The following is a 14,589-nucleotide window of genomic DNA, read 5'->3' as shown; positions in this document are numbered from 1 at the left end:
TGTTCGGTACGATACTACCTTGCATCCAAATCCAGGTCAAAAAGTATTCTGCATCTCCACATGTTCTTGCTTCATGGCCTCTCGCCTCAGGCTACAGTTCTCCACCCAAGTTGGCCCTTTCCAACGTCGCACTGGCGCATCGCAGCTATGGCCGGTCCGGCGAGCAGCGGGTGATTCATCCGAGCCGAAATACACGACGCGATATATTTGTTCTTTCAGAAAGTTATTCTGTGACACTTTTGCCCCTCAACTTATGGTACTCCCGGGTAATTAGTGGTGGTACTCCTTGGTACACGTATTGGAGTACCATCTAATCTTAACCACTGGATTAGGACAAATGAAGGGTCCATGTTAATTTCAGGGTACCGTAGAAGAGCTCCAGATTTTTCACGGATCAAATAGGAACCACTACTACAGTACTGGCCTAACTTCCGTACTAATGCCTACATCAACCGCCTGGGAAGAAGTTCTAGATATATTGCATCGGTCAGTATATCTTCCTTTATCTATAACTCGATATAGATATTAGGCTAACAAGTAGGCTATTACAAATTTACAGTACGGGTGGACCATTTTTAGACATGCCATATTCTTTGTCTGGATAATAAAATTATTTTCACATGGAAACCTCACACAAAATCGCTGTTTAAATCATTATTGGATGTTCCATTCTTTGATTATTTTGTTACATTCAAACTAAGAATAATGCAAGAAAAAAAAACCTTCATTGTTCTAGAGAGGTGTTGGGAGGCTCAGAGCTGCATAACTGTCAATTACAAAATAAGACCAAACACTGTTTCTACGAATTAGCATCAAGTTGCCAGGAGCAGTGAAGCGCCAGTAATGGTCAACTATGGTGCTTGAGGAGATGGATATATGTAGTTGTAAGGTTGCAGATATACGGCTGGAGCAATATGTAAGTACTATTACAGAATTACTTCAGCTTATGCTGAGTGTTTCTATTAGCTAGATGGTTGTGCTTCATGTCCTAGGATCGCATACCCTTTATGTTCAGAGTACGGTCTGATTATGAATAAGATAATAAAAAAGTTCGTTACTTCTAACTAGACATTTTGTTAATTTCCAGTTAAAGGCTTCCACGCGCCACCTCCTTCTCCCCCTCCTTCGCCGTGTCGAGAAGGGAGCAGCGACGAAGCTGAGGTAGACGTGGACACGTGCTAGGAGCCAAGGGGGGAACGGGGAAAGACGGACGTGAGGTCCGTGAAGCCAGAGAAGGTATGTGAGCTCGTCCACCGCAGGCTATAGCTCCAAAATCGGTGGTGTCAGCCGCCACCAGTGCCACCGTGTCCGCCTCCGGCTGGCCTGTAGCAACAAAAGTATGGCTGCAGGTGTGGTTCATTCATACTTATATTTTGTATTACCCTTAAAAGTTACCATAATAGCACGGTAGTTCATACTTATATTTTTTTCTAATATGCAAGCCTAACATAGTGGAATTTCGAAATAACGAAGTTTCCTACGAATAAAATAATTTAATGGCATTTGTATTACCCTTAAAGAAGAAGAAAAATGAAACAAAAACAAAAAAAGCAAAAGCAAAAACAAAATAATGATGTTTTCTAAGAAAAAAATTGAAATTTGTGGCATTGGAATTTCCCTTTCAGAAGAAATAAATAAAAACAAACAATGATAATAGTTGCACACAATTTACACAAACATTACACTTTTCGATATGCAAGTGTAAGCATATATTAGTCAAATTTAAAAGAAATGATGTTTCCTAACAAGGAATGAATTTATTGGCATTGATATTATCTATAAAGAAGAAAGAAAATGAAACAAAACTAAAGCACAAACAAAAAAAAATTAAATTTTCTAAGAAGGATGAATTAGTGGCATATTACCCTTTAAGAAGATAGAAAAGAGAAAACAAATAATGAAATTTTTTGCATGCAAGAATGAGCATATAATGGTGGAATTTCGGAAGAAAAAAGGTTTCCTAAGAAGGAATGGTTTTTTTAGTGGAAGGAAGTAATGAATTACTGACATTAGTATTAACATTAAAGAAGATAGAAAATGAAAACTAAAATATAATAACAAATTAGCAATAATGAACTTTTTTCTTTGAAGAAGATGGGAAATGAAAAAAAATTGCACACATCTTTGCACTTATTTACCATGTAAGAAATAAACATATAGTCGTGCAACTTCCACACTCTAATTTAATTTATATGCATTTCATATTATCTTTGTGTGTATACATTTTGCACTCATCCAACATCTAAAAAAGACCCAGAAATAGAAAAGAAAAAGGCATAAAATCAGTACAAAGAATAGGAAGCATCAACGGCCCATAAAAACATGAAATGGGCTTCCGCACAGTAAGCAATCGACTGACCCCAAAAAATGGCCGGTCAAAAATTTGGCCCAAAACATGATAGCAGACACAACAGAAAAAAAATGGCTTAAAATTGACTAACCCAAATTCGTTTTTCAGGCGACTTACGTGTAGCTAAAGTCTAGTAAATCAACTTGCCATGCGTAGTTAATGACATGTGAGCCCCCTCATTTAGATTTCTTGTCGAACATCTAATCATTGTTCTGCTAAAACACTAGTAAATCAACTTGCCATGCGTAGTTAATGACATGTGAGCCCCCTCATTTAGATTTCTTGTCGAACATCTAATCATTGTTCTGCTAAAACAACTCCTACACATTGCTATTGCAGGTCTTCTGTTGCGCATTAGCCCTAGAGTTCGGGCTATGTTTTAAAATCCTCTGAAAATGTAGTTTTTTTTACACTAGCTCCTGAAGCCATACCTGTTGAACATGAATCCTAAACATTTGATCGAATCCGAACAAATCCCCCAGAAACCTAAACATACAAAATCATGTCAGAGACACAACCCCACACACCCTCGACCGCGAATAAGCAAAGCAATGAAACAAGGTTAGGACGCGGAAAACCATATTCCTATGGAGGGATGACACGCTCTCTCGGTTCCCTGTCCAAAATTCTTAGACAACTGAGAACCCGTCGCCGCCTAGGATCCCGTCATGTAGCCCCCTTCTCCAATGACCAGTCTAGGTCGGGCTGCCACTGAAGGCAGCCAACACGCTGGAGCTGAGACGCAGTCCAGACCACCCACCAATGCACACGCAGTAGCCGGCCATCCCCTCCATATCGCGCGGCCCACCAGGGCACAACATCTCCGAAGGACGTCCTCGTTGCCGACAGCTATGCGTGGGCTGTGACCAGCAGTGTACCATGGCGGCGGCAAGAGGAGGAGAGGCGATCTAGGTTTTCTTGTGGAGCTGGTTGAAGAGCAGACTACCTCAACCTAAAGCATTGCTTCGTGATAATTCAACTACGGCAACACGAAGGCATATTCACATTATAGCGAATGAGGGCAACCTTATTTTCAACATTTGTCTTGGATATAAGAAGTGGCACACAATGGCACTCGAGAGGAGCGGGTTTTATAAAAAAGATCGCCCGGTGCAACGCACGGGTATTTGTACTAGTAATATCTAATAAATATAGGACGTCGATAACGGCCGAACTTTCGGTCTGAGGCACCAGCCCGAACATATCGTTCGGCACGGGAGTAGCGATCGACCGAACTGTTCTGTTCGATACGAACAGCCTCTGAGCACGAACGCTTGACCAGACAGGCCCAATACTAGCTTCCTGGCCCAAACAAAAATCCCTTTGCACCAAAAATATAGAGAAAATTGTAGACAGATGTAAAACTAGTAGAGAAAAAAATTGTACAATACAGAAAATTCAGAAAATGATACTGCATTAGGATTTACAATGAGTGATTAATTGCCAACTGAGACACACAAAAAATGGCTACGTTCAATACGTTACCAAAATAAAACATGCACGATAAAAAAGAAAATTTAGTACAAAAATTGTGATGGTGAATATGAACAAAGGCAAAAATGTTACTTAATTTGCCATGGTCCCGTGCAAAAGAAATTTGCCATGTTGCAAAAAGGAAGAAAAGATAGTCATGGTGCATATAGTTAAAATTGCCATGATCATAACCAAAATCATACTATTAAAATTTGCATATATTTGACATGGCAAAAAAGTAAAATCAGCCATGTTAACAAAGGTCAAATAAATAGTAAATCTTGCCATGGCAATAAAAGTTAAAATTGCCATGGGAATTTAGGTAAAAATTTCATGTTAATAAAGGTAAATTAGCCATGGCAAATAAAAAGTAAAACTTGGTATGGCAATAAAAATTAAAAATTTCCATGGGAATTTACGTAAATTTGCCATGGCAAATTCACTAAAAAAATTGCCATGGTAAGAAAAGTTTGACATCGTCTAGAAAAAAAAGTTGCCATGGCATGAAAAGTTTGACATCGGGTTGAAGAAAAGAAACTTGCCATGGGAATGTTAGTGAATTTTCCGTGGGACATCTAGTGAATTTTGCCATGCAAATTCACTAAAAAATTGCCGTGGTAATAAAAGTTTGACATCGTCTTGAAAGAAGAAAGTTGCCATGGGCATGTTAGTGAATTTGCCGTGGGGCATCTAGTGACGTTTGAAATCGTCTTGAAAAAAGAAAGTAGCCATGGCAAGAAAAGTTTGACATCGTCTTGAAAAAAGAAACTTGCCATGGGCATGTTAGTGAATTTGCCGTGGGACATCTAGTGACGTTTGAAATTGTCTTGAAATAAGAAAGTTGCCATGGCAAGAAAAGTTTGACATCGGCTTGAAAAAAGAAACTTGCCATGGGCATGTTAGTGAATTTTCCGTGGGACATCTAGTGAATTTGCATGAAAATTTTGCTAAAAAAATTTGCCATGGTAATAAAAGTTTGACATCGTCTTGAAAAAAGAAAGTTGCCATGGCAAGAAAAAGTTTGACATCGGCTTGAAAAGAGAAACTTGCCATGGGCATGTTAGTGAATTTGCCGTGGGGCATCTAGTGAATTTTGCCATGGCAAATTCACTAAAAAAATCCATCGTAAGAAAAGTTTGACATCGTCTTGAAATAGAAAGTTGCCATGGCAAGAAAAGTTTGACATCGGCTTGAAAAAAGAAACTTGCCATGGGCATGTTAGTGAATTTTCCGTGGAACATCTAGTGAATTTGCATGAAAAATTTGCTAATTTTTTTTGCCATGGTAATAAAAGTTTGACATCGTCTTGAAAAAAGAAAGTTGCCATGGCAAGAAAAAGTTTGACATCGGCTTGAAAAGAGAAACTTGCCATGGGCATGTTAGTCAATTTGCCGTGGGGCATCTAGTGAATTTTGCCATGGCAAATTCACTAAAAAAATCCATCGTAAGAAAAGTTTGACATCGTCTTGAAAAAAGAAAGTTGCCATGGCAAGAAAAGTTTGACATCGGCTTGAAAAAAAGAAACTTGCCATGGGCATGTTTGTGAATTTGCCGTGCGACGTCTAGTGAATTTGCCATGGTAAGAAAATTTTGACATCGTCTTGTAAAGTTGCCATGGTAAACTCAAATTGCCATGATGATCTACTAAAAATTTGCCATCGTCTTGGAAATTAAAGTAAATTTAACATGCAAATACATGACACTATAATTTGCCATGATGTATAAACTAAAATTGTAGTGGTCAATTACTAAATTTACCATGATCAAAATGAAAAAAAATTGCCATGGTTAATTAACGAGAAAATAAAATTTGTCATGATTTGTTAACTAAATTTGCCATGATCAAAATACTAAAATAACCATGATCAATGAAATAAATTTGCCAGGGTTAATAAAAATGAAATTTATTTACCAACTTCATCAGTAGTAGCATCGACCTACAAGGGAACAAAGTGTGAACCAGATTACTTAGATGAGTTTCATAGTCATGCAGGGCCATCAATTATACCATGAACCCACACGAACATTAGTTGACCAAACATATTGCATCCAGAATCGTACAACACTAGCAGTAACAAATGAAAAATCTTCTGTACAAGGAAACATGGACAATTCAAACATACTTTAACACCCTGAGCTGCTTGACATGGTTCATCGACACATATACAGTAGCTCTACAAAATCACTTGATCCTGTTATGAAATAAAATTGCAAATTCCAGAATGATGATGAACCTAGGCTTCCACAAGGCTATCAATTTGGATGTCTACATGTCTAGCATAGCAATTTGGGAATCTGAATTATGAGCAAGAACAACAGGGTATGATCAAATTACCTCCTGGACAGACCATTTGCCCTCGAAGAACTTGAAATTGCAGTCGACCATGTTGAAGGCGACCTCCCGTCCACGCGCCCCTGACTTGGGGAGCAGCTCTATCTCCCACGTCCGCAGTCTATGGTGCCTTGGGCGTTGAACCTGAACATGGTGGGCGAAGACGGCATCCTGGTGGAGGAGGCGGCACTTGGTGGATTGGGTGCACGGCACGGCTGTCTTGAGCTCTGCTTACACAGAAGATGCTGCGAGACCGCGCGCGCAGTGCGCCTCCATGCGCTCGAGCCAGCCGCCGCGTGCTCGGCTCCCTCGTCGTCATCACCACCGCCGGCGACCTTGAGGAGGATCGTCGGAGAGTTGGAGAGGGGGACGGGGCGTGGCAAAGGTTGCTGGCCACCAGCGTCCATGGCCTCCTCCCGCAAAATCCGGAGTTCCCCCATCGACGGATGGAGGCGGGGAACGACGAGGCAAGCCGGCTGCAGGGGCCGCCGAAACTGGCCATAGAGGACACGACGGGCCTGGCCACAGTCGAGCCCGAGCTTGAGATGAGCCCGCGAGATGGGGAAGCGTCCATGCCGCTGTCCTAGGCAGCTCGTCGCCGGGCCTCCACCTCCACTCTCCTCTGCAGCGCACACCGGGAAACGCCGGAATCGCCGTTGCCTCCGCCCATGGAGAGCCGCGGGGTCGCTCGGGATTTGCTCCTGATCTGTGGGAGTGTGGGGAATGGATGAGGTGAAGGAGACCAGTGTGGGGTGCGGAGCGAAAAAGAAAGGGCGTTCGGGAGACTTCGCCCTCGTCCCGAACGAGCCGCTGGGATGACGTGGCCAGCCGGGAGCGTCAAGATGTGTGCGTTTCGATCCAATGGCAATGAGCACGTTCGGGACGAGAAGACAAAACGTGGTACGTTCGGGATATATCGATTTCGTAAATATAATATGTAAATATATTTCAAGATGAATCTAATGATATTGATGTTGTTATATGTGAATGTCTATAATTTTTTATATAAATTTGGTTAAAGTTGAATAAGATTGACTTCGGACAAACTTAATATGCAGAGTAAAAAGAATCGAAGGGAGTACCTTTTGTTTACCTCCTCCACGGCTATGTGTGGAGAGTGGTCAGATGTTGACTTGTGTTCAGGACTTGATGGAGAACTGGTGGGTAGGGAAAGTTGTCTTGGACTCTTGTTGAATGCGAGTAACGATGCTTGATGGTGCGTTCGAGTATTATTAAATGTAGTACTCTGATGGTTTCTTTACATGAAAAATGAAGGCCCGCAGCGTTTACTGCTAGTATTTTTGCGAGTTTTTGCATGTAATATTTCGCCATACAATCCAGCAAACCGGCATAACTTACGCTGTTGATAACCATATTACTAAACCCTAGGCGATCAACCGTGCCGCCGCTCTGGCTCCGGGAGGTTGTCCTTGGGAAGGATGGTTTTGGTATTTCTGCCGGTTTGGTCTCGATAGGTTAGTTTGTGTTTGTGCCGTTTGTAATGGTTATCTTCTGTACTAATCGACAGCAGGCTTGAACTGCAAAAAACTTCTTATATTTTGGTACGGATGAAGTACTTATGAATTCAGTGACCTTAACAGTCTGATCTTGGATCTCTCCTGGTGCTTCCTATAATCTACTTGTGAGTCCAGTGAATTTCACAATCTAACCTTGAAACGTTTGCGGGCTTGGCGACGCAGTGCGCCTTTGTCCTCAGCTCATCTGATCTTTTCTTTTCTTGCACATCAGAATTCTTGTAGAACAGTTAACTTAAACTAGCACAGTGGGGCACCATCATTATTGTTTTGAAAATGGTTGAATAAATAATGTTTTTGATGAATTTATTAAAGGCCTCTTTGATATGCAGGATTTTAAAACATAATGATTTGATTTTTTTTAGACAAACATAATAATTTGATGCAAGTTCAAATAGAGGACTGGGAAGCCCAATAATTATGGAAACTTTTTTGGTCCAATAAATGTCAAACCACAAAAAAAAAGATGGGCTTTTCACTTGATCCCTGTACACTGCCTGTAGCCCAGCCCAAATGAGAGGAGGGAGCTTCACCGAGCTCACGAGCTGGGAGAAATCGGCCGTTCCCCAAATCAGTCCAATCCCTAGCTCCTCTAACGCAAGCCGCCGCCGGTCGCCTCTTTCACGCCGCCGCCGGTCGCTGCCCCCTTTCTCCTCTGCCGCTCAACCTCCACGGCTCCACGGCCTCGGGAACGGCTGCACGGCCGGCTCCTCCTTCACGCAAAGCTTGCTCTAGAGCATGTGCGTGAGCAGGACATGTGAGTCAGCTTAAGCTTGTCTTGTGAGCGCATTATCTATATTTTTCTTGAATATATTCTGTCATCTTAAACTCTGTTTTCGATAGCTGCATTCTGTCATATATCCTTCCTTTGTGGACAATTTTTATTTAGACACCTGTGTAGATGTCCTGTGAAGGCTTCTGAATCTTAAGTTTTTTAGTGTGATTGTATAAGCTTGTAGTTGTCTGTTACATCTTATGTTTTGATAAGACTTTGTATGCTTCTTCATGTTTTTGGTAGTTGAAATTTACGAGTTTTTGGTTAAGTAGACTTGCATTTGTCTCTTAAATTTTTTAGATCTTGAATGTTCATTTGGACGGCAAAACACACGATAGCTAAAACAAATGTACAAAAGAATGCATGACAGAATAAAAAATACATGTGAAAATACACAGTAGGTAACTGTTGTCCAAAAGATTAGGAGGACCAAAGGCGCCGTTAAAGAGAACACATACAAAGATTCGTTTTTGCCGATCTTGAAGCCTTGTGCAGGTTTGCGCTTCAGGAAGTTAATTGAATAACACGGAATAACCTCTGAAGGATATGTTTTATTTCCATTTGGTCGGGCAAGGCACCCTCCCTCCATCTTCTGGTGTCGTTTCAGAGCCTTTCTTAACATGAATAGATGAATTAGGTTCCATGTGGTGCTGCTTCCCCGCAGTTAATCTTGCCACAACATTTCCTCTGCCATGAATATTACATATATTTCAGTTAAAATCACCAGACAAATTCCAGTTCAACAAAGTGCACAGAAGCATTATCCAAAATAAAAATTCACGCATACCATTCTGCTGTTCTGGAGCGCCATCTCTATCTCTACCTATATATATATATATATATATATATATATAAGCGGCTATCGCTTCTGCCCGTACGTCATTAAAACTGCCCCTAAAGTTGCAAACAATTACCCACCGATGCCACCGGTAAGTGAGAAAAACGTTTGGATCTTTTTTTTTGTCCGCGCACGCCATAACTCAATAAGTCGAGATCCCCTCATGTACAACAAAATGCGAGCAACGCACTGGTTGGTTCCTTGGCCTTCTGCGCTGCAGATCGTGGGTTCGATTCCTCCACCCTACCTTTTTCTTTAAAAGGTCAAATACTTTTTGAAGTTACATGTGACATATGAATATTCATCGGAAAAATGTGTAGATTCCAAAAATGCCATTATCACTTATTTTTGAAATTATGTTCAGGATGCAACTTAAATAATACCTTCTTTATATAATGAGATACTTTAGAAATGCCTATTACATATGTCCTTACAGATTGGTTGTCTTTAAAAGATCAAATACTTTTTGAAATTACATGTGACATGTCGCTGTCGTGGTGTTCTAGTCCGCCATGGTTGTGCGCGGGAGTTTTGGTAGGAGGCTGCAGTGCGCCATGCGTAGTCTGATAGTCTCCATGTCGTGGTCCTCTGTTTTTGTTGTGGACGCAGACCAAATTCCCGCCCGGATGGGTTCTCGTTCTTGATGTGTAGGTAGCCGTACATGATAAGTTCTCCTGCTACTGATGTGGAGGTAGGCATAGTAGGCTTTAGTTTTCAGTGGTGGATCCCGTAGATTGTTTCTGAAGATCGAGGTCTGGTTATAGCCCCTGAATTTCTGCATGTTGTAAGGTTTTGGTTACTGAACTTCTATATGTCTCTGTTTCCTTTTGTGTGTACCCTCCTGAATTTCATGCTTGTTTTTTTTTGACTCATGAGTACAGTAGGAGAGGCTCCTACTGTGATATATTAGCCAGGGGAATAGTTACACTTTACATGAATTTTGCAGAGATATATGCATGAAGTTCAGCTGTGCTATTTTTAACCTTATTAGTTGCCCTGTATCTTCCCTGCAACTTGTCCTGTAGAGCTTCACTGCTACCTCATGCGTCATATGTAGTTGTGCTGTAGTTATATTTGTACCCCATTTTGCACTATTTCCCAGTGTATCTTGTAGTATTTACTGTGAAACTTGCCCCTTAATTACTGTGTGGTTAACTTGTCCTTTAGTTGTGCCTAATTTCGCTTAATTTTATCACATTCTATCCTTTGGTCACATTACCATCCTTTTTCTGAAGGTGCCAAGGTGTTTTGTTCAGCTTATTTTCTGTGTATATTGTCCTGTAATCAGTCGGTGTAATTCTATCCCTTTAATCTTCTGTGTAGGTTGTCATGTTTTTACACTGTAATCCAATATATATTTTACATTGTATCTTGTCATGTAATTTTCACTTAATTACACTGTAATCCCATGTATATTTCTGTGTAGGTTGGAGTGTAATTCTCACTTAATTACATTTTAAATCTTATGTAGTTTGTCTTGATTTCTCACTGTAATCCGATGCGTATTTACAGTGTAAATTTTGTAGTGTAATTTTTGCTTTAATTTAGTGGTGCAAATTTCTCTATAATTACTGCTTAGATTGACCCTGTTTTTATAGTGTAGTCTGATGCCTTATTACAGGGTCCTTTGATCCCTGTAATCCCATGTATATTTCTATGTAGATTGGAGTGTAATTTTCACTTAATTACAGTTTAAATCCTGTGTAGTTTGTGTTGATTTCTCACTGTAATCCGATGCGTATTTACAGTGTAAATCTTGTAGTGTAATTTTCACTTTAGTTTATTGGTGTAAATTTCTCTATAATTACTGCATAGATTGACCCTGTTTTTATAGTGTAGTCTGATGCCTTATTGCAGTGTAAATTTACCATTAATTATCGCGTAGTTACACTGTAACCCGATGCTTTTTTTACAGTGTAATTTTACCCATAATTACTGTGTAGTTTATACTGCAGTTACACTGCAATCCTATGCCTTTTTACAGTGTAATTGTATTCATAATTTCTGTACTGCAATCCAATGGCGTTTTACACTGTAACCAGTTGCCCTTTTACAGTGTAATTTTGCCCATAATTACTTTGTAGTTTGTACTGTAGTTACACTACAACTCGAATGTCCATTTCTGGTGTAATTGTACCCATAATTACTACTGTGTAGGTTGTACTGTTTTTTCACTGCAATCCTATGCCCTTTTACAGTGTAATTGTACCCATAATTTCTGTACTGCAATCCGATGGCGTTTTACACCGTAACCCGTTGCCCTTTTACAGTGTAATTTTACCCATAATTACTTTGTACTTTGTATTTTTATAGTTAAACTGTAACTTGATGCCCTTTTTACAGTATAATTTTATTCATACTTACTGTGTAGTTTGTTCTCTTGTAGTGTAAATTTCTCTTAGATTATTGCTGGAATTTTACACAGGTTTGCACTTCCAGTGTCTCTATAATTGAGTCCCATTTTCTCTCTTGTTTTTCAGCTAGTATCTCAACGGGCAGACTACGGAAAGTCTGTCCCTAGGATGTTCCGCTAGTTTCTTCAGTTGAGAATGTTGATTCTTCAAAAGATCTTTTTCGTGCCTAATGATTTTGCTGATGAGAATGCTATGTCTTTGGTAGTTATTTTTGTCTGCTTTTCTTCTTTTCATTTCCCTTGTGTGTGTGTGTGTTTTTTCTTTCTGTTTTTCATTTTCTTAATTGTTGTGCTTATTGTCTGAATTTTTCTTTTCAGGATTTCTCTGGTGACGATGAAGAGTTTGATAAAGCCCTTTACAATTTCTATTTGAATAATGTAAGTTTTTTCTAATCTAATTTTATTTTTCATGATTATCTTTTTCTGATTATTTTATTCTTTTATATGTTGGTTTGATGTTTATGTATTTGTTTTGTACAGAAAGTCAAGTACCTAAAAAGGAAATTATCATCTGGTTGTAGAAGGAATGTTGTAAGTCTCTTTTCGCTTCTTGTGTTTCTATTTCCTGTCTCTTCTTATCTTTTGAGTGCTTGTCTGATGTTTCTTTTGCTGGGGTTTTCCCTTTGTATCTTTAGTTTATTTTCGATTACTAATGAAGTTCTTATTATCCTTTTTTGTAGAGGCAGAAACGATCTTCTGATTCCCTGTTTGTTCAACATTCACTAGATATTCTCGAAAGTTCTTCTCAAGAGTTGTTGATGGCATGTGTCCTAGGTAAAAGGGTGTTATTCAGAATTATGGCTTGGGTTGTCTCCTCAATTTTGTCCATTCCGAGGTTCCTCTTAGGCTTATTGAGTGGCTTTGCATCTAGGTTTGATGTTCCTGCTTCTGAGTTTCAGTTGAAAAGGAAATTCATCCCCTTAACTAAGTATGATATCCATGGCATCCTTGACCTCCCAGTAGATGGTGAGCCACTTGTTTGTGATCTTGAGGCTCGCCGTGATTTTATCCTCTTTCATTTCAATCTTACCAGTATCCCTCCAGTGTCCTATTTCGCCAACAAGCTTAAATCTGTTGAAGTTGACTTGTCTGATGAGGACATCTTCATTTGTTTCATGATTGTTGCTTTCTCTACTTTCCTTTGTCCCAACTCTAGCCTCTTCGTTTACTGCCCTCATCATGCTCCTCTCCTGACACATTTGAAAAGAAAATGTCAGTGTTAGCGTAATCATCAGGAAACAAGCTTTTAGAAATAGATGTTAATGTTTGTAAAGTCTGTCTGCTTTGTTTGTAATCTGAATATATTTTCTTGCTCTAGCTCTACTTAGTATGTACTTTCAATGCATTTACCTCTGTTTTTTATTACTGTGGCTTTCATTATATAAGTTTCTACCTGCCGACACTAGAAGTTCCTAATTGCTTAAAATGTATAAACTGTATTTTACAGTAGTATTTCACACTGGAAATTACAAGTTACTTACAATAGTTTTTACACTAGGATTTATACTGGAAATTACCAGCTACTTACACTGTAATTTTACTAGGGATTTTACACTTACATTGGGCTTGACACTGGATTTTACATTGGGATTTACACTGGTTCTTCCAGTGTAAAAATTACTTAAGTTTTTCTGAAACTTACCCTGTTTAAGCTTGTCTCTGTAAATGATCACACAAAAAGCATGTGATTCACACTGGAAATTCGTAATTGCTGTATTTCCATGTTTATTTTAACTGTAAGTATTTTCTTGATGATGTCTCTATGTAATTGCTGTATTTCATGTTCCTTTTGGCTGGAAATTCACACTGGGATTGTACTGTATTTTCCATTGGAACAACTACAACTTTTCAATGTTTTTCCCTTGATGATGTCTTTGTAATTGATCACAAAAATTATGCAATTTCCCAGAATTACAGCTGATGTTGATCTAATCTCTTGCAGATGAGAAAATCCCTCCTGATTTGTTCATGTGAATGGTTGAGAGAGAAGATGGTGAGCAGTTGGGACTGTTGCTGACCTATGGATCGTGATGCTGATTTCCCACTGATGTTCTTCTTTGTTGCTCCTCATCAGGTTCAAAATCTTCTCCTCCTCCATCGCACATGGCCGTCTCCATGTTCTCCCTTATTCTTTTCTCCTCCCTTCTGATTTGCTCTTTGTGCTGTTTGGTGAGATCTGTGAACTGGTTTGTGAGAGGGGTTTGGCCCTTTTTGTGTGTTGCAAGCTGGGCCCAAGCTGTGGTCCTGGAGATCAAGAGGGGTTGTTCCCAGATTTTTCTGGAGTGGTTTGTTGTCCAGGGTTACCGGGTCAGATGTTTTGCCCGACCCGTTTTGGCGTCCTTTTTGTGCCGTCGGGTGATTTTGTGGTCGTATAGGTGTCAACTGTTCATTTGTCAAGTTTTTTTTAATGTTGTCGAATTGAAAAACAGTCAAATGCCAAATAGACAGTCCCTTTACCTTGATAATACTTGATCACACGCGCACCGCTGTAGCATGGCATGCATGCATGTACTCGTGTAGCTGGCCTTGATTACCTTAATCCGGCCGCGATTACCATATTCTTGATCACGCGCGTACGTCGTCTTCTCTCGAATGCTAATGGGTGGATCCCTGTAGGCGACCCGGCGGCGGCGCACGCAGCCGCGTGCGAGTTGGAGGTCCTGTTGCTGCACGAGGTGCTCTTTCAATGGCTGTTGTGGCCCATCGGGTATATTCCCCCTCCATAGCATAGACGGACATCGTTCGCGTTTGTTTCTCCGCCGCCTGGGCCTGGCATCCGTTCGAACCGCCTCGTCATGTTTCGAATTCGGAATTCAGATCCGGATCGGGATCATGTTGATTTGATCGTCCGTTCCTCCCTTTCGAGTTAGGAC

General features: G+C 40.1%; 1 long non-coding RNA gene across 1 annotated transcript; it reads left to right on the top strand.

The window, feature by feature from the left end:
• The first annotated feature begins 8,212 nt into the window (after positions 1 to 8,212).
• On the top strand, positions 8,213 to 14,143 carry LOC123131126 (uncharacterized). The gene is made up of 5 exons (XR_006464072.1): positions 8,213 to 8,447; positions 12,035 to 12,094; positions 12,197 to 12,247; positions 12,397 to 12,490; positions 13,659 to 14,143. It is a non-coding gene; the product is annotated as an uncharacterized lncRNA (long non-coding RNA).
• Positions 14,144 to 14,589: the final 446 nt, after the last annotated feature.

This window comes from Triticum aestivum, chromosome 6A, assembly GCF_018294505.1.
Source record: "Triticum aestivum cultivar Chinese Spring chromosome 6A, IWGSC CS RefSeq v2.1, whole genome shotgun sequence".
Classification (NCBI taxonomy): Eukaryota; Viridiplantae; Streptophyta; class Magnoliopsida; order Poales; family Poaceae; genus Triticum; species Triticum aestivum.
The sequence above is the reverse complement of the archived record's forward strand: the minus strand, read 5'-3'. Positions and strand labels throughout refer to the sequence as shown.